General features: G+C 37.7%; 1 long non-coding RNA gene across 1 annotated transcript; it reads right to left on the bottom strand.

Moving 5' to 3' along the window:
- Positions 1-1,738: 1,738 nt before the first annotated feature.
- On the bottom strand, positions 1,739-3,339 carry LOC120291087. The gene is made up of 2 exons (XR_005548924.1): positions 3,140-3,339; positions 1,739-2,453 (listed from the first exon to the last, which is right to left on the bottom strand). It is a non-coding gene; the product is annotated as an uncharacterized LOC120291087 (long non-coding RNA).
- Positions 3,340-23,111: the final 19,772 nt, after the last annotated feature.

The raw sequence follows: 23,111 nt of genomic DNA, 5'->3' as shown, positions 1-23,111 counted from the left end.
AGGTGAGGCTTGCCCCCGCCGACTGAAGGCGAGGTTAACCTCGCCAGCCATAGGCAAGGGTGAGGCCCCGCCAGATCCGACGAGGTTAGCCTCACCAGCCACTAGCAAGGGCAAGGCCCCGCCAAATTTGGCGAGGTTGGCCCTCGCTAGATCTGGCAAGCCTTACCCAACCAAGTTGAGGGTCAACCTCACTGGTGGCTAGCGAGGCTCCTCGCCTAGGGATGGTGAGGCTCAACCTCGCCATGGTTGGGCGAGGTCGAGCCTCGCTAGATGTGGCGATGGTGGCCTCGCCGTCGCCGGGCAAGGCTCGCCTTCGCTAGTGGCTAGTGGGGGCGAGCCTCGTCGACTCTCGCCTTTGGCACCGGCCGGCTAGAAGAAGGAGAAGGTGGGGAAAAAAAGAAGAAAAAAAGAATTCAAAAATTCAAAAAAATATTTAAAAATTTGAAAAAAATATTTAAAAAATTAAAAATTGCCACATCAGCATTTGCCGGTCGTGTCCATGTCGGCGCGATTGGCCAATTTTATAAAATGTTTACGATTAAATTAGCAATTTTTTTTAAGACTAAATTGGCACAATTGCAATAGATTTATGATTTTTTTTTTTTGGTAATTCTCCCCATTTTTATACGAGTTCGATTTTACGGTTCATTATCAATATGATCTAAACATATTTTTTCTTCAATTTCACATGTCTTCCTCTGCTGCATTCAATAATGGTTGCCGGAGAGGAATTGACTTTGAAAACAATATATAAGCTACATCATTCAATGGTGGTTCTTCATTTGATTATTTATTTGCCTATCTACACATGTTCTTTGTTCTAATAATTAGTCAGTGCTTGTCCGTCACTCGCTGTCTTTGCTGATCCTTGGTTGAGACAGTTAGACTTGAGCATGTCCTCAAATTATTTCGTTTGAATTCTAGGACATAAAACTTGGAAGCTTTCCCTCATGGGTAGGGAAAATTAAAATCTACCCATAAATTAAGGGGTTCCTTCAGGTGAGGAGGATAGACTTTGCTGCAACTTCTTCAAAATCATTTGAGGAGCTGGTAGGTCGATATAGTAGCCACCTACGCCGTTGAAAGTGGGAGAGGGGGGTGAAAGTGTCACGACCCGAACCCTTAAACGGGGATGTCATGACCCGAACCCCGGGCACATGCACATCCCTCAATGGTCGATTTAAAATTTGCAACATCCCAGGAACTGTTGCCGACCCATTCATTATTTTTGCACATGCAGAAATGTAAAACAATCTCCATACAACAAAACAGTGGGATAGAAACGTATGATATTATTTTTCACAAGCCATACCTACAACATCACATTACTTATAGACTAGTTTAACACCCCAAAGTCTAATACAAAAAGTGAAGCTGTTTGATTACCCACTAACTAAGCTTCTACCAACAAGACTGGGGTTTACTACTACCATACTTCTCGATCTCTCGGGGGTGAGCCGTCACCCTACATCCAGTCTTGACGGAAAACCCGTCATCACTTGGAAGGAGATAGCGAAAGTCCTATTTCTCCTTTACTACGATTGACTGTACACGACCTGACCTTTTTCTATTTAGGGACCTGAAAAATGTTAGCCCACTAAAGGGTGAGATCACATCTCAGCGAGTAAATCCCCTAAATCCAGATTAGGAGAATGGTACACTCAACATGCAATCTAATCGCCTTTCTCACACTTTCTTAATACCGGTACTTTCCTGCATGTTAGTGTCAATTAAATCATGCATAAGATATCGAAATCATATATCATCAGAATACTTTTAATACATACATATGTAAGGACATAAATGTCACATACTTACCTGGGCCCCTAATTACCAGACTAAACTGTTATGGCACGTCCCATACCGCACCACACAGTTCCGTCTTTTAATTAGGTCCTTCACTTTCACCCATTCATGCGTCACAAATGATTTCAATGCTCAAATAAGAGTTTTCCGGCATAACCGGGCATTTCATGTGTCACAGATGATTTCAATACTCAGATAACAGTCTTCCGGCATAACCGGGCATTTCATATGTCACATATGATTTCAATGCTCAGATAACAGTCTTTCGGCATAACCGGGCATCGCCTCGCATCGTCGAGCGCGGCATCGTTTACATCTAGACGGCATTCCATATAGGAGCATCGGTCCAACCTCCACTGCGACCGACATCCGTTGACGTGGGGCATTCCCGAAGGAGCATCGCCCGGCCGTAAAGGCTCGTGGCGGAATCATGTCATGAATGCATATGATCAATTTCACACTTTAATAATCAGTTACACATAGCATTCACAATCTCAATTAAGCAATTTCATGGCAAGAATACTTCAAAACAAACATACACTTTTACTAACCTGAGTTAACAGAAAACAGTCCAATTACGCTCTTCCGAATTTGAAGTCAGAAACCCACTTGTATGAGCCCGAAAAATTCTTAAATTTGGACACGTGCTAGAAAACACAAAAAAAAAAAACATTTTTTTTATGAGGCACCGAGATTCAGATCCCTCTGGATTTGGTCCAGAAATTATTTCTATCCAACACAAAAATCGGGTCTAGTTTCAGAGAGCCTAACTCATCGAAATCAGTTCGTTTTTGGCTCCAAATCTAGTCCGTTTGACTTGAAATTCAAGTATGTTAAACTAAAGGTTATAACAAACAACTTTCATGAAGAAACTGATTGGAAATTCGACCTCTAAAGGTCAGTAACAACCCTCTGAATCATAACAGGTCAGGAGTTACAAAACTGTCAGAATTACTGTTCCGAGGATGACGTCATTAAAATCGTCGTCTTTTTAATTTATAAAAATTCTGAGAAAAATATATGTTATTATTTAGGATATATAAAACATTTCATTACAACAAAATTTCTTCAAAATCGTAACACACAGTTGTCTACGAAATTAGCAAAACACACACGTCCTAGAAACTGTTTCAGAAATCAGCTACTGTTCTAGTCCGAATCTTCTTCCACGACGTTTATCTTGCTCTCTAAACTCTATCTAAGCTTTTTTATGGCCATCGTAACATCCCTAACCAATAGCCATCCATATCTAACGTCATCTACATATTTTTAATTTGTACGAATTCCTAATAGAGGTACTCAACCCCTAGTCCAGATTTAGAAGACAACTCACCAATTCACAGCTAATGGCGGCTCTCGTTGGTGGTTGGACAGCAACACAGTGACTAGCCTTGAGCCTCTCGGTGATGGTCTTGATCCGAAACTGTAGAGGAATGTGCTGTGGTGTGATGGCAATAGCAACACACGAATCTATAAATTTTTTGGTAGAGAGAACTAAATATGGAGTTTGGTCGGTTGTGCGGTTCTTGTGCGGGTGAGGGGTTTTTTTTTTTTCCCTCACTCAAACTATACGATCTATATATAAAAATCATGGTGGTAGGCGGTCGACGTTTATGTGGGTCCAAGAATTTTTGGTAACGTCACGTTCACGCCTTGCTCTATTTTGTTTCTTAGTCTCCGGTTTGTCGTTCAAGAGGGAGTAGAAACGGGAGTTGTACGTTCAAGGGAAGAGAAAACAGCAGCTTGTACGTTGAAAGAGACAAGGGAGAAGAATAAAATAAGAGGAAAAAAGGAAAATGTGGAAGTTGCCATCGTAAAATACAGTAGACGTTTATGCGTGGGTAAAAGATGGGAAGGAGAGTGGAAATTACTTGGAAGTTTCATTGAAATTACTTGGAAGTTTCATTGAAATTTCCTTAAGCTTTTGGCCTAGTTTTCCATGGAAATTTTGGCCACCTATCACCATCATAGGCCCCACAAGGTTTTCCAACGTTGTATCTTCTAATTGAGATGAAAGAAAATGTTGGAATCCATGTAAACTGCTGAATTTGAATTTTGAAGTTGATTCTTGTAGCTTTTTCCCATGGAGATTGAGTTCCTTTCCCTATCAAGTGGTCCATTTATCTTTTCTAAGTCCATCTCCATTAAATACCAAGGAAATTGAGGTGAAATTGTAGGAGAGAGGGATTCCTACGAATTTCCTTTTGAGGAGACTTCTCTTCTTTCTTTAATTACCAATCTAACATCTAATTCAATAGGGTCAAGTCCCTTAGTAACAACTTATAATACCTCTTAAATTGCTTCACATTAGAGGCCTTAAAATCCTACTTAAAATGTGGCAATTTCCTTGCTCTTTTAATTTGCTGATCTTGCACATTCAGTGAACAATTCCCATCATTAATAAATTTTGAGAAGATGCAACAATGTCATTGGGATGAATTGTGACACGTGACAATTCTTAATTTTTGTAATCGACATCATTTCCTCGGTTAATTTCAGTCAAATGTGATTTTAGCGTAACCTAAATTATCGGTTAGTTTTTAGGAATTTTCGGTGCAACTGACCCGTGGTCGATTATTCCCGAGCCACAATGTACATCTTCGACGCATTAACGACTCTCGATTGTCGTGAAAAATCTCGAGATTTCAATTACGAGCACAGGGTACCAAAACAACAGAAAATTCGGTTTAGTGCCGATCGACGAGAAATTTGTAATTAGTTGGAATCATCCAAGCCTAATTTTATCTCTATCGAATCGACCTATTTCCAATTTCTGATAGATTTTCGATTGTGCCGAACTGATCCTTGTAGACTAACACGGTCGAGCAGTCGATTCCTGATCAAATTCTCAAGTTTGTTGCATCAAAATCCTTTAATAACTTTCCCGATTAGTCAAGTTATCTCATGAGTGATCAGCTTAGAGAATAGCGCTATAAGCACGTTGACGAAAAGCCCGATTTATTTAATTGAGAACAGAAGTGGAAAATCAGACTGTCACAGAAAGCCTTCCTGCTAGGTTAACCTGTGTTTCGCACTGTGTCTTTCAACCCACTTGTTCGTCTAGTACCCTTGGTGGAAAGACACTGTGCAAATTCTAGTTGAGTTAGATTAGAGAGAAGCGGGAAAAAGAAAAGAGGGACTTTCGTGGTTTTGTAATAATCTGACATTATTCCATCCAAGGAATTGGCAAAGCCCTCAAGAATGCCTAAAAACCGAATCCATATAGATTAGTCTGATTTTGAATATTTTTAAGCTTAAATGGACATGTTTTACGTTATATAAATTTTTCATCGTTGAGTATAATTTCAGTAAGATTTCATTGTTATCAATCTGAATCTAAACATATATTAAACCCAAACTCCCTAAAACCAAAGCAAGCGTAAACCATTTAAACTAATTCAAATCCTAATTTAGCTAAAACCCAAAATGAACCCATTCATTCTTTTCTCTTCTTCTTATTTTCCATATATATCTTCTTTTATTACTGTTTCCCTTTATTGATTTTTTTTCCCTTGTTCCCATTGTCTTCCTTCTACGCCAACTGAAAGCACCCAACTTCAATCCAGACTCTATACACACCAAAACCATCAGAACATGAACAAAATATTTCACAATCAATGGGACACGTCTACCTTCAGTCATCTGACCGTTGCTGCCGCCACTGCCGGCACAACTGGCCATTCATAATTTTCGGCTACAATATTGCAGAAATGCACGACATATGAACAAAGAGCTTATCCTCATAAGAAAAATTCACCCACAAACGCCTATATCCGAAGATCAAACTCCAGGCCGTTCCACGTGAGCAACACCAATCAGTTCACCCCTGAAGCAAATCAATGCGGAAACAAAGCGAACAAATTCATTCAGATTTAAGCAACTATCAAGTACATGAAAATCTAACACACCTTGATCAACATAAAAAGAAGTTTTTCATATCGGCAAACTCCATGCATTTCATGGAACACATCACCTGCATTTGGCTGAGGAGCAAAACAAGGCATAAAAAGCTGGGCAAAAGAACGCTTCAAGTGCCATAACTTTGGTCAAAAGGACACTTAAGTGCTATAACCTATGAAATGTACACTTAAATGCCACATTCAAAGAAAAACAGATCACTTGAGTGCCACTCTGGCCAAAACGTCGACGTGGCATTTTTCCGGCGAAGCACACTCAAAACGACGCCGTTTTGCACACTGACATGGCTAAATAATACAAAAACGGCGTCGTTTTGGCTAACGTGGTAAAAAAAAAAAAAATTAAATTTAGTTAAAATATTAAAAAATAATAATTTTAAAATTAAATTTAGTTAAAATATTAAAAAATAATAATTAAAAAATTTTAAAAATTAAAAAAGGGAATCGGGGGGAGGCGGTGAGGGATCGCCCAGCCGCCGCCGCAGCCCCCACCGCCGCCGAGAAGGGCCGGCGACGGTGGGGGAGGGTCGACTGGGGTCGCGAGCTCGGCTAGGGGCCGGTGACCTCGACCGGGCGGTGAGTGGTCGGTGGCCCTCGCCGGCAGCCAAGGGTCGCCTCGTCGGGGTTGCCCCGGCGGGCGGCAGCCCTGGCCCAGCCGGGCGAGGGCCGTGAGCCCCTAGATCCAACGGCGAGGGCTTGCGGCCCTCGCCTAGATCCAACGGCGAGGGCTCGTGGCCATCTCCCGCCCTTGGCCCGGCCGGCGAGGGTCGCCGACCCTCGTCGGATCCGGGCGAGGGCTGCGACACTCGCCCTGGATCGGGTGATGGCTCGCGAGCCCTCGCCGCCGGTCGACCGAGGTCGCGGGCCCCCGAGCGGGGCTTGGCGACCCCGGCCGACCCTCTCCCCGCCGTCGCCGGCCTTTCCTGGCGACGACGGTGCGGTGGCAGCAGCGGCGGCTGAGGGCTGATCCTCGGCGCCTCCCCCTGCCCTTTTATTTTATTTTATTTTAATTTTTTAATTATTAATTTTTAAATATTTTAATTAAATTAAATTTTAAATTAATTAATTAATTTATTTATTTATTTTTTTACCACGTCAGTCCAAAAGGACGCCGTTTTTGCATTATTTGGCCACGTCAGCATGCAAAACGGTGTCGTTTTGGGTGCACTTCCTCGGAAAAATGCCACATCGGCATTTTGGCCGGATTTTTGCTGGATTGGCACTCAAGTGATCCATTTTACTCTGATTTTGACACTTAAGTGTACCTTTCGTATGTTATGGCACTTAAGTGTCAATTTGGCCAAAGTTATGGCACTTGAGGGGTCCGCACGTCTAAAAAGCTTAGAGTAGAGACCAAATCCATACTAAATCTTTTCAAAATGTCAAGCAATCACCGATGTCAACTTGATAGGACTGATTTGATTCTAATCTAGAACATACCGTTTCATTTTTTCTTCATAAAAAATGATTGTGTAAAGTAAAAAATAAAGTCGTGGAATTTTCAATTTTTTGTATGTTTCATTGAAGTATACATAAGCCTATCTCGTTTTATATGATAGCTATCTATAGCAAGGTAATATTACAATAGAAGTTACCATCGATTAGAATAGCTATCTATAGTAATAAAAATTATAATCAATTAAAATAACAAGATTACAATATGAGAGATACACAGAATCAGACGAATACTCGGAATCAAACAATACATTTTGAATATTTTTAGGGTTAAATGGACATGCTTTACGTTATCTAAATTTTTCATTGATCGTTGAGTATAATTTCAGTAAAATTTCATTGTGATCAATTTGAATCTGAACATATATTAAACCCAAACTCCCTAAAACCAAAGCAAGCGTAAACCATTTAAACTAATTCAAATCCTAATTTAGTTAAAACCCAAAATGAACCCATTCATTGTTTTCTCTTCTTCTTCTTTTTTTTTTCCCCATATATATCTTCTTTTGTTACTGTTTCCCTTTATTAATTTTCTTTTTATTTCTTTCTTTCCTTGCTCCCATCGTCTTCCTTCTACGCCAATTGAAAGCACCCAACTTCAATCCAGACTCTATACACACCAAAACCATCAGAACAAGAACAAAATATTTCACGATCAATGGGACACGTCTACCTTCAGTCATCTGATTGCTGCTGCCGCCAATGCCGGCATAACTGGCCATTCATAATTTTCGGCCACAATATTGCATAAATGCACGACAAATGAACAAAGAGCTTATCCTCATAAGAAAAATTCACCCACAAATGTTGAAGAAGGATCTAATTCAATCCTTGATTGATTTCTTAGTGTGATTCTGATTACATGGATGATACAGTGAATCGTCGTCATGGAACATTTCAAGGAAGACAATATTTTGTATATTTTGTATATTTCTTTCTTTCTTTATTTCATGTATTATAAATACAACTACATACTGTACATTTGACACAATTAAGAAATACAATCACAGTCTTCCAATTTTCCCACATTTTCTATCATGGTATCAGAGCGACTTTTCTGACCTAGCTTCCGACAGACATCTTCCGAATTGCCCCCGATTGTTTTCTAAGTTTGTTGTTGCAAGCCTTACCTTGCAAAACAAATTAGCACTTCAGGTAGGAATTCATTTTTTTCAACATGTAGAACCCAAAGAACAATGAAAGCCGAGATCCGAAATTACCTTCAATGGAGGAATCATCCAATCGGGTCTCGGATCAAATTGACCGGACCCGAGATGAACATGAGTCTGCTCCACAGCACACGACACCAGCAATATCCGCAATTCAGATGTCGTTCATTCAATGGGTACCGGTCCAAGGCTCATGGGTTGCTGCACCTAATCAACAGTGGGCAAACTATTATCCACCTAGAGAAGACGCTTCCAGAGAAGGAGCAAATTTGGGGCCTCATTCGAATATGGTGGGATCCGAACCAAACCCTACGGGTCAAGAGACCTGAATTTGACCCGAGGAATCCAAGGACAAATCCCTACCCGGGTTTTCAACCCGAGTTTACACTGTTCCCTTTTCCGGTCACCGGCGGTGGCGAACGTTTAGAACCAGGCGACCCTCTTTATACCTCATCGGCGGACGGGCCGGAACTACAGCTAATCTCCCTTTAACTCGTCGGACCCGACCACTACAACACTTGGGTGAGGGACTTCCGGCGCGCCCTTGCCACAAAGGATAAGGATGGTTTCCTCAACGGAACCATCCCTTTCCTGGCTGACGACCGAATGCAACGACTTTGGTGCAAATGCAACCAACTCGTCCGCACTTGGATCGGGAATTGTGTGACACCTATGGTCGCGGCCGGGCTCCCTCCGACTGAAGATTCGAAGACTATGTGGACTAATATTCGCGAAATGTATAGGAAACTCGACCGCGTTAAGATTTTCTCACTTACCTAAGCCCCATCGGAGTTGAAGCAAGGGAACCTACCGGTTACCGCTTGCTTCAACCAACTTTCCGCCTTGTGGAATGAACTCGACACGGTGGAGGAGCAACTACAGGGACCAAAGGCCACTCTTAGGCAATATAAAGAAATCAAGGAGAGGGAGAAGGTCACGCGTTTCCTCCTAGCCCTAAACGAGAGTTACATACCTTTTCGTTCGTAGATCCTTGCCATGGAGCCGGTACCACCACTCGGTCGGATTTTTCAGCTTGCCATCCAAGAAGAAAATCGGCGACTTGTGACCACCGAGTATGAGAAGGGTGGAGAGAGCATGGCCCTTGCTGCACCGGCGGGATCGCAACACCGCACTCATGGCGGTTTCCAAGCGCCGCAGCGAACAGAGAGTTCCGGACTCTCTCATGGGGCGAACATAGTAGGTTGGGAGGAAGAAGACAGAGCAAACCCTAGCATCATGATTTGATGGTCCAGATCAGAGGAGAGGATTTAACGGCCCATATTGGCCTCGGTCAGACGGTGCAGATTCAAGGCATGGGCGCAGATCCGACGGCCCTCTTTTCTTCCGATCTGGCGATCCAAATCAAAGGCGCGAAAACAGATCGGATGGTCCATATGTTCCCTTTTATGGGATCAAATCCAACGGCCCCTATAATGCCATGTCATCTCAGAAAGGGGGAGGACAAAATTCCTTAAATTCTCATTGAAATGTGTTGGAAATTACACGGAAAGCCCAATGACAAAGAAAAAATGGAGAAAGAATTTTCTGCTTATCAGGTATCAACATAAAGAGTTGATAGGGCTCATCAACCAATCACCCAGGACCAATATCAACATATCATGAAGACTTCGAATCAATTAAGGATGGTCGACAAAACTGCAAATTTCTCAAGTACCTCATTCTGCTAGACAGATATTACAGTTGATGCATGAATTATTGATTCAGGTGCTAGTGACCACATAATTTGCAATGAGAATTTATTTTCCAATGTCTATTAAAAACCCCATTCGTCTGCATCTATCCGTCTTCCAAATGGCAATATCACTGATGTCACAAAAATTGGTGCTGTCCATCTTAGCCCAAACATCACTCTTAAAAATGTTCTTTATATTCTTGAGTTCGAATTCAACCTCATATCTGTTACCAAAGTTTGTGAAGACAACTCTTGTCATGCCAATTTCAATTCCGAAAATTGTTTCTTTCAGGACCTTTCGATTGGGAAACCGATGGGCTTGGGTAGAATGGAAGAAGGGCTATATTTTTGGATCAACTTTCCGAGAGATTTTCATTTATCTTCATTAAATAAGGGCATGTTCTGTAATGCTACCACCAATAATAAAATCTCTCTTTCACGTTTAGGCCATATTGCCTGCTTTCCTTGTCCTGATTGCAAGATATGCCCTTTAGCAAAACAATCTCGAGCACCATTTCCCACCAGTGTATCTCGAGCTACTAATATTTTTTTCCTTAATTCATGTGGATATTTAGGGTCCCTATCACACTCCACATTGGGATGGATCTCGTTTTTTCCTTACCATTGTGGATGATTATTCTCATGCCACATGGGTGTTCCTCATGCAATCAAAGGGTCAAACTTTCTCTTATTTGTCTAAATTCTTCTCCATGATTAAAAATCAATTCGATAAATTCATTCAAAGAATTCGCACAGATAATGGGCGTGAATTTTTCTCCAGTGAATGCCAATCTTTTCTATCTACTCATGGCATACTTCATGAGCACTCTTGTACATACACTCCCTAGCAGAATGGGATTGTTGAACGTAAACATCGACATCTTCTAGAAATAGCTCGAGCATTAAAGTACCAAGCTTTTATTCCCGAATCTTTCTGGGGTGATTATGTGGTCACGGCAGCCTATTTGATCAATCGCATGCCAACTAGAGTTCTAGAAGGACGAACCCCGTTTGAATTACTTTTCGGTAAACAACAGAATATTACTCATCTCCAAGTTTTTGGATGCCTCTGCTATATGAAAAATGTGGGACATCGGGATAAATTTGACACTCGTGCCTCTCGATGTGTTTTTTTTTGGGATACCCTACTCTGCAGAAGGGTTATTGAGTTATGGAGATTTCTACAGGCAAATTCTTTATTAGTAGAGATGTTGTTTTCCATGAAGATACTTTTCCATTCTAGGAGATGATATCTTCATCTGAGTCATCAATATCAACGACACATCATCGGCAATTTCTTATCATAAGAGGGAATTTCTATGCAACCATAGTATGTTCTAGTTACCCCTAAACATACGTCACCTACGACGACATGCTTTGAATCGATGCCTGTTTTATCTCCTTCAATGGCATGCCCTGGATCTCCAAGCATATTGACTAAGTCTCATACTTCCTTTTCTGAGATGAGCAATTTTGCTTCATTGTTATCACAGTCGCATGTTATTGAATCGTCTCCACATATTGCGAAGTCAATGCCTCCCGAAAGACCTCGACGCTTGGGATGACATATTCGTCCTCCCACTTGGACAAAGGACTGCATATGTCCTTCTTTGGATTCCCTAGGTACACAATATCCTGTCTCTTCTTATGTGTCTTTTAGTTGACTATCGCCAAAGCATGTGTTGTATTAGTCGAATATCTGAAGGACAGGAACCTTCTTCATATGAGGAAGCAGCACGTGATATACGCTGGAGAAAGGCCATGGAAGCTGAATTATATGCCCTTATAGAAAATAAGACTTGGGACATCGTCCTTGCCTCCTCATAGAAAGCCCATTGGGTGTAAATAGGTTTACAAGATCAAGTACAAAGCAGATGGTTCCATTGAGCGTTACAAGGCTTGACTTGTTGCAAAAGGTTTCACACAACGGGAAGGTTTTGATTATCATGAAACCTTTTTTCCTGTTGCTAAAGAGGTCACTGTTTGATCCTTTTTATCTGTTGCTGCGTTTCACAATTGGGAGTTACATCAGATGGATGTCAACAATGCTTTTCTTCATGGTGACTTGGACAAAGAAATATACATGGAGCTTCCACAGGGTTTACGTAGACAGGGGGAGTCTCGAGTATATCGTCTTTGTAAATCCCTATACGGACTCAAGCAGGCCTCCCATCAGTGGTATGCAAAGTTCACTGAGGCAATTACAAATGCAGGTTTTCAACACTCTAAACATGATTACGCCTTGTTCACATTGACCAAAGGTATTTCATCTATCTAGTTGCTGATTTATGTGGATGATATACTTATCATGGGAAATGATGATAAGGCAATTCAGAAGTTTAAGGAATACTTGCATTTGTCCTTTCACATTAAGGATTTGGGACCTCCTAAATATTTTCTAGGTATTGAAATAACTCGATCTGACAAGGGAATTTGTCTTAGCCAGCAAAAATTTGTCCTGGAAATTATATCAGAAGCAAGATTATCAGGTTGTAAACGAGCTGTTATACCTATTGAGCAGAATGTCAAATTAACTACATTTGAATATGATATGAATTTATCTTCGCCTAATGAAGATCGATTGCTCAAGGATCCATCAGCATATTAGCAATTAGTTGGAAAATTAATCTACCTCACCATGACTAAGCTTGATATATGTTATGCAATACAGATACTTAGCCAGTTCATGCATAGTCCAAAGTAGTCTCACATGAACGCAACATTGAAGGTTGTGAAATATTTAAAGAGATGCCCAGGACTCGGAATTTTTTTATCTCGTGACTGCAACATGAAGATGACAGCCTATTGTGATACATATTATGCTACATATATATGTTATGCAATACATATACTTAGCCAGTTCATGCATAGTCCAAAGCAGTCTCACATGAACACAGCATTGAAGGTTGTGAAATATTTAAAGAGATGCCCAGGACTTGGAATTTTTTTATCTCGTGACTGCAACATGAAGATGATAGCCTATTGTGATACAGATTATGCTACTTGTCCACTGACAAGAAGATCCATTACTGGTTTCTATATTAAATTGGGAAAATCTTTGATTTCATGGAAGACATAGAAGCAATCAACAGTCTCATTATCCTCAGTCGAATCAGAATATCAAGCTATGGTGAAGACCGTATGCGAGATAGTTTGGATACGAGGATTACTTTTAGACCTTGGTGTGCAAGTCGATGGGGCAAGTGAACTATTTTGTGACAATGATGCCGCACTTAAGTTTGCAGCAAACCCAGTTTTCCATGAAAGGACAAAGCACATAGAAGTTGATTGTCACTTTACTCAAGAAAAAATTCATGAAGGGATTGTTGTAACTCAAGGAATTGGAACCGTGGAGCAGCCAACAGACATTTTCACTAAACCGTTATGTCAAAGACAACAATCATATTTGTTGAGCAAGCTTGGCGTCTTTGATATATACAAGCCGCCAACTTGAGGGGAGTGTTGAAGAAGGATCTAATTCAATCCTTGATTGATTCCTTAGTGTGATTCTGATTACATGGATGATATAGTGAATCGTCATCATGGAACATTTCAAGGAAGACAATATTTTTTTTTATATTTCTTTCTCTCTTTTTCTTGTATTATAAATACAACTACATACTTGTACATTTGACACAATTAATAAATACAATAAGAGTCTTCCAATTTTCCCACATTTTCTGTCAACAAACGCCTATATCCGGAGATCAAACTCCAGGCCGTTCCACGTGAGCAACAACAATCAGTTCACCCCTGAAGCAAATCAATGCAAAAAGAAAGCAAACAAATTCATTAAGATTTCAGCGACTATGTACATGAAAATCTAACACACATTGATACATTTCGGTTTTCAACAAAAAAAGAAAATTTTCATATCGGCAAACTCCATGCATTTCATGGAACACATCACCTGCATTTGGTTGAGGAGCAAAAGAAGGCATAAAAGGCTCGGAGTAGAGACCAAATCCATACGAAATCTTTTCAAAATGTCAAGCAATCACTGATGTCAACTTGATAGGACTAATTTGATTCTAATCTAGAACATGCCGTTTCAGTTTTTCTTCATAAAAAATGATAAGTGTAAAGTAGAAAATAAAGTCGTGAAATTTTCAAAATTTTGTATGTTTCATTGAAGTATACATAAGCCTATCTCGTTTTATATGATAGCAATCTATAGCAAGGTAATATTACAATAGAAATTACCATCGATTAGAATAGCTAACTATGGTAACGTAATATTCTAATAGAAATTATAATCAATTAAAATAACAAGATTACAATATGAGAGATACTCAGAATCAGACGTATACTCGGAATCAAACAATACATTTTGTGTGCAAACCTCAACACGTTCTTTTGTGTGCTTCTCGAGCCAATATTTTGCTTTCGGCAGACCCTAAACTCAAAAGCTTGTTCAAGTAGCTTCTTGTCATCAAAAACCACGATCTCGCAAAATGATTTCTCAAAGCCTAATCTCGCTGTTTGAGACACAGCATCGAGCAGATGCAGCAAAAGGCAGAAGAAAAGTCTGAGAAAGTAGGCTACTGAAGGAACCTACCTTGCGGTTTTGTGAAGCAAACTTATGGGTAACATTCCAATTACATATGAGCAAATAAACACTCTGAAGGAGAGGTCCGTACACGAATCCGTAGCAAACCAGGAGTTGAAGCATCACCCTTACTTTCAATAAAAGGTGACAGTATCATATGTCCATGACTTCAGACTTGCTAATGGTAACACTCATATCCGGTAGCTAGCATGTATTAGGTTGAGTTGCACCAACAATACTGCCTGCTTCTCCTAAACTATTTATTGCATGTTGATTCGTGATACGACACAACATTACAAATTCAAAATCAATGTGGCTTGACACTTCTTGACCTTTTTTTTTTTTTTTTTTTAATTAAAACAGATTTACATCAAAACATTTTAATAGAGATAAGAAACAATGTAAGTAATAAGTGCAAATAGAATGACAAAAAGAGAAGGGACAACAATTCAAAGAAATTAGATGCCAATCAAAAGTCAATGATGAGGACATTTGAAGAGAAACACATGTGCGTGAATCTTGATTTAAAAGATAACAAAGATGATTCTTATTCATCTAAATCGAGAATTATGAGTTCACAACGTCATATTTCTACATTCACATAGGAGGTTTCGGATTCCATGGATAACAAACATCGAACTCTGCGGAGTCACTAAGCCTACAAGGACCTTTGGGCGAGATTTTCCAAATACACTGTTCGCAAAAACGAACGTCCCTCTTCTCCTTGTATATATCAAACCACTCAAATCGACCTGGCCATGAAAAGCTGCAAAAGAACAATGTGCCTCCGAAGAATTTGGGGGTGAATGAGAATGACCAGCTTTCCTTTATATCGTGGACTCCAAGATCGTTGTTCTTGGATTTGCAATGAACTCTTAGAATAGCATCACCCCCCAAACGGTTATTGATCAAAACAGTTACCTTGCCCATAACAATTCCTGGACAGCTAGCTACAAATAAAAACCAAATGAGTATAAGCGTGGCTGATGTCTTCATCATCGTGGCTTACAGTGTTCAGATATCAACATCCTTAAGCAATTTAAGGATGAAGATTGGAGCTCATCAGCCGGCAGCAACCATATTTCTTTCTTAATTTGACACAATTAATTACTTTGAGATAAGAATTGTCACATAAGGTAAGTTACAAATTCAGGTTTTGTTTGATGACAAAATCCTTGCAATGCTAGTCATATTGATAACTTATACTAGCATGATGTATCCACACTTTAAGGAGCTCTTTTTCTTTTTTCTTTTTTTCTTTTTTTTGGTTGGGGTGGGGGGAGTTGATATCAATAAACAGGAATCGGCTTGTTTAAACTCTAAAAGGAAACCATTGCACAATCTCATTTTGATTTTGTCAAAAAATTCATCAAACAATCCTTAATAAATCACTTTTATGATACAGACAAAAAAAAAAAAACAAACTTTTATGATAGCACTGAATATCTCTAGAACTATTTGTAAGTTTTACACCAAATCTTTTGCAATTAGAATTCAGCTATCATGATGCTAAAGGAAACCACCGCACCATCTTATTTTAATTTTGTGAAAAATTGATAAAATGATCATTTTATTCCAAATCTTCTGCAATTAGAGATTGATAAACAGTAATTGGCTTGTTTAAATCTAAAAGGATACCACTGCACAATCTCATTTTGATTTTTTTGAAAAAATTGATCAAATGGTCCTTTTACGCCTAATCTTTGTCAATTAGAGATCAACAAACAGTAATTGGCATGCTTAAATGCTAAAAGGAAACCATTGCACAATCTCATTTTGATTTTGTGAAAAAAATTATCAAATGATCCTTTTATGCCAAATCTTTTGCAATTAAAGATTAATAAAAGGAAATTGGCTTGTTTAAATGCTAAAAGGAAACCGTTGTACAATCTCGTTTTGATTTTGGGGAAAAATTGATCAAATGGTTCTTTTATGCCTAATCTTTTGCAATTAGAGATTAATAAACAGTAATTGGCCTATTCAAATACTAAAAGGAAACTATTGCACAATCTCATTTTGATTTTGTGAAAAAAAAATTGATAAAATAATCTTCAGTAAATAACTTTATGGTAGCTTTGAATATCTCTGGAATTATTTGCATGTGCTATGCGAAGTCTTTTGCAATTAGGGATCCGGCTGTCATTTTGCTAAAAGGAAACCATTGCACAATCTCATTATGATTTTGTGAAAAATTTGATCAAATGGTCCTGTCCCAATTCTTTTCCAATTAGAGATTGATAAACGATAATCGGCTTGTTTAAATGCTAAAAGGAAACCATTGCAAAGTCACATTTTGATTTTGTGAAAAAATTGATCAAATGATCCCCAATAAATAACTATTACAACATCTTTGAATATCTCTAAAATTATTTGTAAGTTCTATGCCAAATCTTTTGCAATTTGGGATCTAGCTGTCATTTTGCTAAAAGGAAACCATTACACAATCTCACTTTGATTTTGTGAAAAAAAAATTGATCAAATGATCCTGTTACGCCACATTTTTTGCAATTGAAGATTGATAAACGGCATCTGGCTTGTTTAAATGCTAAAAGGAAACCATTGGACAATTTCATTTTGATTTTGTGAAAAGATTGATCAAATGATCCTTAATAACTAAATTTTATGATAGCTCTGAATATTTCTAGAATTATTTGTGAATTCCATGCCAAATCTTTTGCAATTAGGGATCTAGCTGTCATTTTGCTGAAAATGACAGAGTGAATGAGGAGTGCCACAAGGAAGTTGTCTCTTACTCGAAGAATTCGCCACCAATCGATTTTCTGTCAATTTGGATTCGGGTTACCTTTTGTTAATGTAAATTTGCCATTTGACTCACACAAATTGAGTGCATATTTGAAATAATAATGGCTCATAAAAGAGGAAGATAAATAAATTAGTGATATAATATATTGATTGTACTTATATCCTTTTATGTTAGTTTAGGCAAAGTAATCATAGTTGTTAAATCAAGATACATACAATTAATCGAAATCTTAAATTTATACCGACAATTGATTTGTATTGTAAGATTCGGTAATATAACTAAAATTAGTACTAGTGACATGGAAATTTATAAATTATATTATGATCTTGAAAGTAAAAATATTAATTTTGAGGGTGAGTGATGATTCCCGTGCATAAGAAGTTATAAAATTCAAGTTGCTTTACTGAAATAAAAATTACATTCAAATATAGATCATAAATAATCCGCATGTCATTTCATTTGACATTGCATTATAAAATGCAAAAGTTATTTTTAAATAGTCAGTAACTATCTAAGTACAAAATATATAATACATTGCTATAGATAGCTATCATATAAAATGAGATAGGCTTATGTATACTTCAATGAAACATACAAAAAGTTGAAAATTCCACGACTTTATTTTCTACTTTACACTTATCATTTTTTATGAAGAAAAACTGAGATGGCATGTTCTAGATTAGAATCAAATCAGTCCTATCAAGTTGGCATCAGTGATTGCTTGACATTTTGAAAAGATTTCATATGGATTTGGTCTCTACTCCGAGCTTTTTATGCCTTTGTTTTGCTCCTCAACTAAATGCAGGTGATGTGCTCCATGAAATGCATGGAGTTTGCCGATATGAAAAACTTCTTTTTTTTGTTGAAAACCGAAATGTATCAAGGTGTGTTAGATTTTCATGTACTTGATAGTCGCTAAAATCTGAATGAATTTGTTCGCTTTGTTTCCGCATTGATTTGCTTTAGGGGTGAACTGATTGGTGTTGCTCACGTGGAACAGCCTGGAGTTTGATCTCCAGATATAGGCGTTTGTGGGTGAATTTTTCTTATGAGGATAAGCTCTTTATTCATTTGTCGTGCATTTCTGCAATATTGTGGCCGAAAGTTATGAATGACCAGTTGTGCCGGCAGTGGCGGCAGCAGCGGTCAGATGACCGAAGGTAGACGTGTCCCATTGAAGGTGGCGTAGAAGGAAGACGATGGGAGCAAGGAAAAAAAGAAACAAAAAGAAAATTAATAAAGGGAAACAGTAATAAAAGAAGATATATATGGAAGAAGAAGAAGAGAAAACAATGAATGGGTTTATTTTGGGTTTGAGCTAAATTAGGATTTGAATTAGTTTAAATGGTTTACGCTTGCTTTGATTTTAGGGAGTTTGGGTTTAATATATGTTCAGATTCAGATTGATAACAATGAAATCTTCCTGAAATTATACTCAACAATCAATGAAAAAATTATATAACGTAATTCCATTTAACCCTAAAAATATTCAAAATCAGACTAATCTATATGGGTTCTGTTTTTAGGAATTCTTGGGGGCTTTGCCAATTCCTTGGATGGAATAATGTCAAATTATTACAAAACCACGAAAGTCCCTCCTTTCTTTTTTCCCGCTTCTCTCTAATCTAACTCGACTGGAATTTGCACAGTGTCTTTCCACCGAGGGTACTAGATGAACAAGTGGATTGAAAGACACTGTGCAAAACACAGGTTAACCTAGCAAGAAGGCTTTCACCTCCCACTCCCACCTTCAATAGCGTAGGTGGCTACTATATCTACCTACTAGCTCCTCAAATGATTTTGAAGAAGTTGCAGCAGAGTCTATCCTCCTCACCTGAAAAAACCCCTTAATTTATGGTTATATTTTTATTTTCCCTGCCCATGAGGGAAAACTTCCGAGTTTTATGTCCTAGAATTCAAACGAAATAATTTGAGGACATGCTCAAGTCTAACCGTCTCAACCTAGGATCAGCAAAGACAACTAATTATTAGAATAAAGAACATGTGTAGATAGGCAAATAATAACCACAGTTGAATGATGTAGCTTATATATTGTTTTCAAAGTCGATCCTCTCCGGCGACCACTGTTGAATGCAGCAGAGGAAGACGTGAAATTGAAGAAAAAATATGTTTAGATCATATTGATAATGAATCAGAAAACCGAACTCGTATAAAAATGGGGAGAACTACCAAAAAAGTAATAAACTTATTGCAATTGTACCAATTCAGTCTTAAACTTTTTTTTTTCAATTTAGTCGGCTGACTTTGACACAATTAATTGCGGAAATAATATATATTTTTGTTCTTATCTACTTTGAGATAAGAATTGTCACTGTCACATAAGGTAAGTTACAAATCCAGTTTTTGTTTGATGACAAAATCTTTGGCAATGCTAGTCATATTGAGAACTGTATCCACACTTTAAGGAACTCTTTTTTTGGGGGAAGCTTGTTTAAACTCTAAAAGGAAACCATTGCACAATTCCATTTTGATTATGTAAAAAAACTGATCAAATAATCCTTAATAAATCAATTTCATGGTACGGACCAAAAAAATTAACTTTGATGGTAGCTCTGAATATCTCTAGAATTATTTGTAAGTTCTATGCCAAATCCTTTACAATTAGGATCCAGCTATCATTTTGCTAAAATAAAACCATTGTGCAATCTCATTTTGATGTTGTGAAAAGAGAAATGCTTACGTGATAGTTCTTGAGATTAACAATTTATTTTAAGTCATGAAAAAACAAATAAAAAATAATTAAAAATTGTTGCGTGATTCGGTACTTCAAGAATTTATGACTTACAACCTACTGTTATTCTCACAGTGGCCTAATGACTATTATGCTAGAAAAAACTGTTGTAAAAAAAAATAAAAATTTATGGTCGGTCATTATGAAAATTTCAAATGGTCTTTTTATGCCAAATCTTTTGCAATTAAGATTGATAAATAGTAATTGGCTTTTTTAAATGCTAAAAGGAAACCGTTGTACAATCTCATTTTGATTTTATGAAAAATTGATCCAATGATCCTTTTTAAATAACTTTTATGGTAGGTTTTAATATCTCTAGAATTATTTGTAAGTTCTATGCCAAATCTTTTGCAATTAGAAATCCAGCCATCATTATGCTAAAGGAAACCGCCGCACCATCTCATTTTGATTTTGTGAAAAAAATTGATCAAATGATCCTTTTATGCCAAATCATTTGCAATGAGAGATTGATAAACAGTAATTGGCTTTGCTTAAATGCTAAAAGGCAACCATTGCACAATCTCATTTTGATTTTGTGAAGAAATTGATCAAATGGTCCTTTTATGCCTAAACTTTTGCAATTAGAGATTGATCAATGGTAATTGGCTTGTTTAAATGCTAAAAGGAAACTATTGCACGATCTCATTTTGATTTTGTAAAAAAATTGATCAAACGATCCAGAATAAATAACTTTAACCATAGCTTTTAATATCTCTAGAATTTATTTTTGAGTTCTATGCCAAATCTTTTGCAATTAGGGATCTGGCTGTCATTTTGTTAAAGGGAAACCCTCCTTGCACAATCTTATTTTGATTTTGTGGAAAAATTTGTCGAATGATCCTTTTATGCCTATTCTTTTGCAATGAAGATTGATAACCGGTAATTGGCTTGTTTAAATGCCAAAAGGAAACCATTGCACAATCTCATTTTGATTTTGTGAAAAAAAATTGATCAAAATGATCATTTTATGCCAAATCTTTTGCCATGAGAGATTGATAAACAGTAATTGGCTTGTTCAAATGCTAAAAGGTAACCATTGCTCAGAACCATAAGTGGACCACATCTAATTTAAGCCTGAGGATGTCAGTTTCACAAGAAACAAAAGGCTATTTAAGTATTATAATGAACTGACAATTATGCCCTTTCTTATAAAAGTTTACAAAAAGAATTTTATGTTAATTTTATGTTAATTTACATTGTATTGTATATTTAAAAGTTTTGTACTGAGTTAAATAAAATTCTAATTGAGCGTGGTGTAAAGTTCGAAAAAAAAATCTCTAACAAGTTAAAAGTGAACATCATTCCAAGCAAATCCAAAGATGCTAATGAGAGAAAAAAAATTAGACATTAATTATCACAAAGTTGTTTGCGTTTTCTCTCCTTTAATTAAGCTATACATGAGATACTATACTTGACTTGTAGCTGATCGTATTTGGCAATTCTTATCTAAAAGTAAAAAAGAAGAAATGGCAAATCTCATACAAGAGTAAAAAGGAAAGAATTTTAAAGGTAATATGGAAATTCTTATCCCAGACTATAAATGAAGGAAAGAAAAAAGAGGTCATATAGCAATCCTTTTCCCATACTGACGTCTGCCAAAAAAGGAAAAAAACAAAACTAATATCACAATTCTCCTCCCCAAAAAAGAAGAAGAAAAATAAAAGGTAAAAGATGGTTGCGGCAAGCTAGTGAGATTCGATATGCTCCATTCTCCATCTTTCAATATCTGAATGACGATGATATTGGAGCAATGTAGTTAATCTCACGTGACAATTTTTATACCGGTGTAAAAACGAAAGAATATAAAATGTAAGGTGGAAACGGAAAAGTGATAAGGGAATTCTTATTCCAGACCATAAAAGAAGGGGAAAAAAGAAAGAGATAATGTAATAGATTTGATACGCCCCAATCTTCATCCTTAAATAGCTTAATGGTTTTGATATCGAAGCAATTTACGCCACAATGAAGACATTAGCTACGCTCATATTTATTTGCTCCCTGTTTGTAACTGGATGTGTCGGAAAAAGCGTTTGGAGAAAGACCTATGTCGAGATGAAGAGCAATATGACGGATGGAATTACTGTGAGAGTTCATTGCAAATCGAAGCAGGACGATCTCGGATTCCATGATATTACGACGATGAGGAGCTGGAGTTTCTCATTCATACCCAGTTTCCTCGGGAATACGTTGTTTTTTTGTAGCTTTTCATGGCCTGGTCAATTTCGTTATTTCGACATATATGACCAAAATAGGGATGAAATGCAATGCTCCACTTGTATTTATAAGATTTCGCCCAATGGTCCTTGTTTGCTTGATAAGATGACTGGAGATTTCTCAAAATGTTCTCCTTGGAATCCTCCTTCACGGATGGGGAGAAAACCTCTTACATTAATGTATGATGGAGAAAAATGATGTGGTGAATTGCCAGTGATTTGGATGGAATAAGATCGCCTTTATTAATTTTGTATCTCTTTAAATTTCCTCATCATTTTGATTTTGATTTGCAACTCTTTCTCTCTTCGTTTTGTCTCGTTAATATATTGATTTGTTCTACACTGGAATGTTTTTGCTTAGACACCCTTCTACTTGGGTTCATTTGTAACATGAACCCTGTAAATATACATAAAACTTGGTATATGTACGAGTACTTTACCATGCTTTTCTTAATCTGATTCATGTCGTTCATGAGGTCTATAGGTGTGATAGGATAATATGATACAGGAAAGGATAGAAGCAGCATCTGCACATGAGATGCAACTCAAAGTTTTCCAGACATCGACTGGTGAAGGCGATATTCACGGCTAAAGTCGGTGGTCTTCTCAAGCTCGATGGCCTTTAAAGCTTCTTCACCTCCCCAAGTCTCGGGCAGATTACGAATGTGTTGGCTGATGAGATTCTATATTCAATGGCACGTCAAACTTTCGAAGTTTAGTGTTGATTAATTTTGTATGCTGACGATTTGTACAGTGAAGAGGCCGGGATTTTTGTTCAAACCACAGAAGAATT

This window comes from Eucalyptus grandis, chromosome 3 (assembly GCF_016545825.1).
Source record: "Eucalyptus grandis isolate ANBG69807.140 chromosome 3, ASM1654582v1, whole genome shotgun sequence".
NCBI lineage: Eukaryota > Viridiplantae > Streptophyta > Magnoliopsida > Myrtales > Myrtaceae > Eucalyptus > Eucalyptus grandis.
This window is presented reverse-complemented; position numbering and strand designations above follow the sequence as displayed.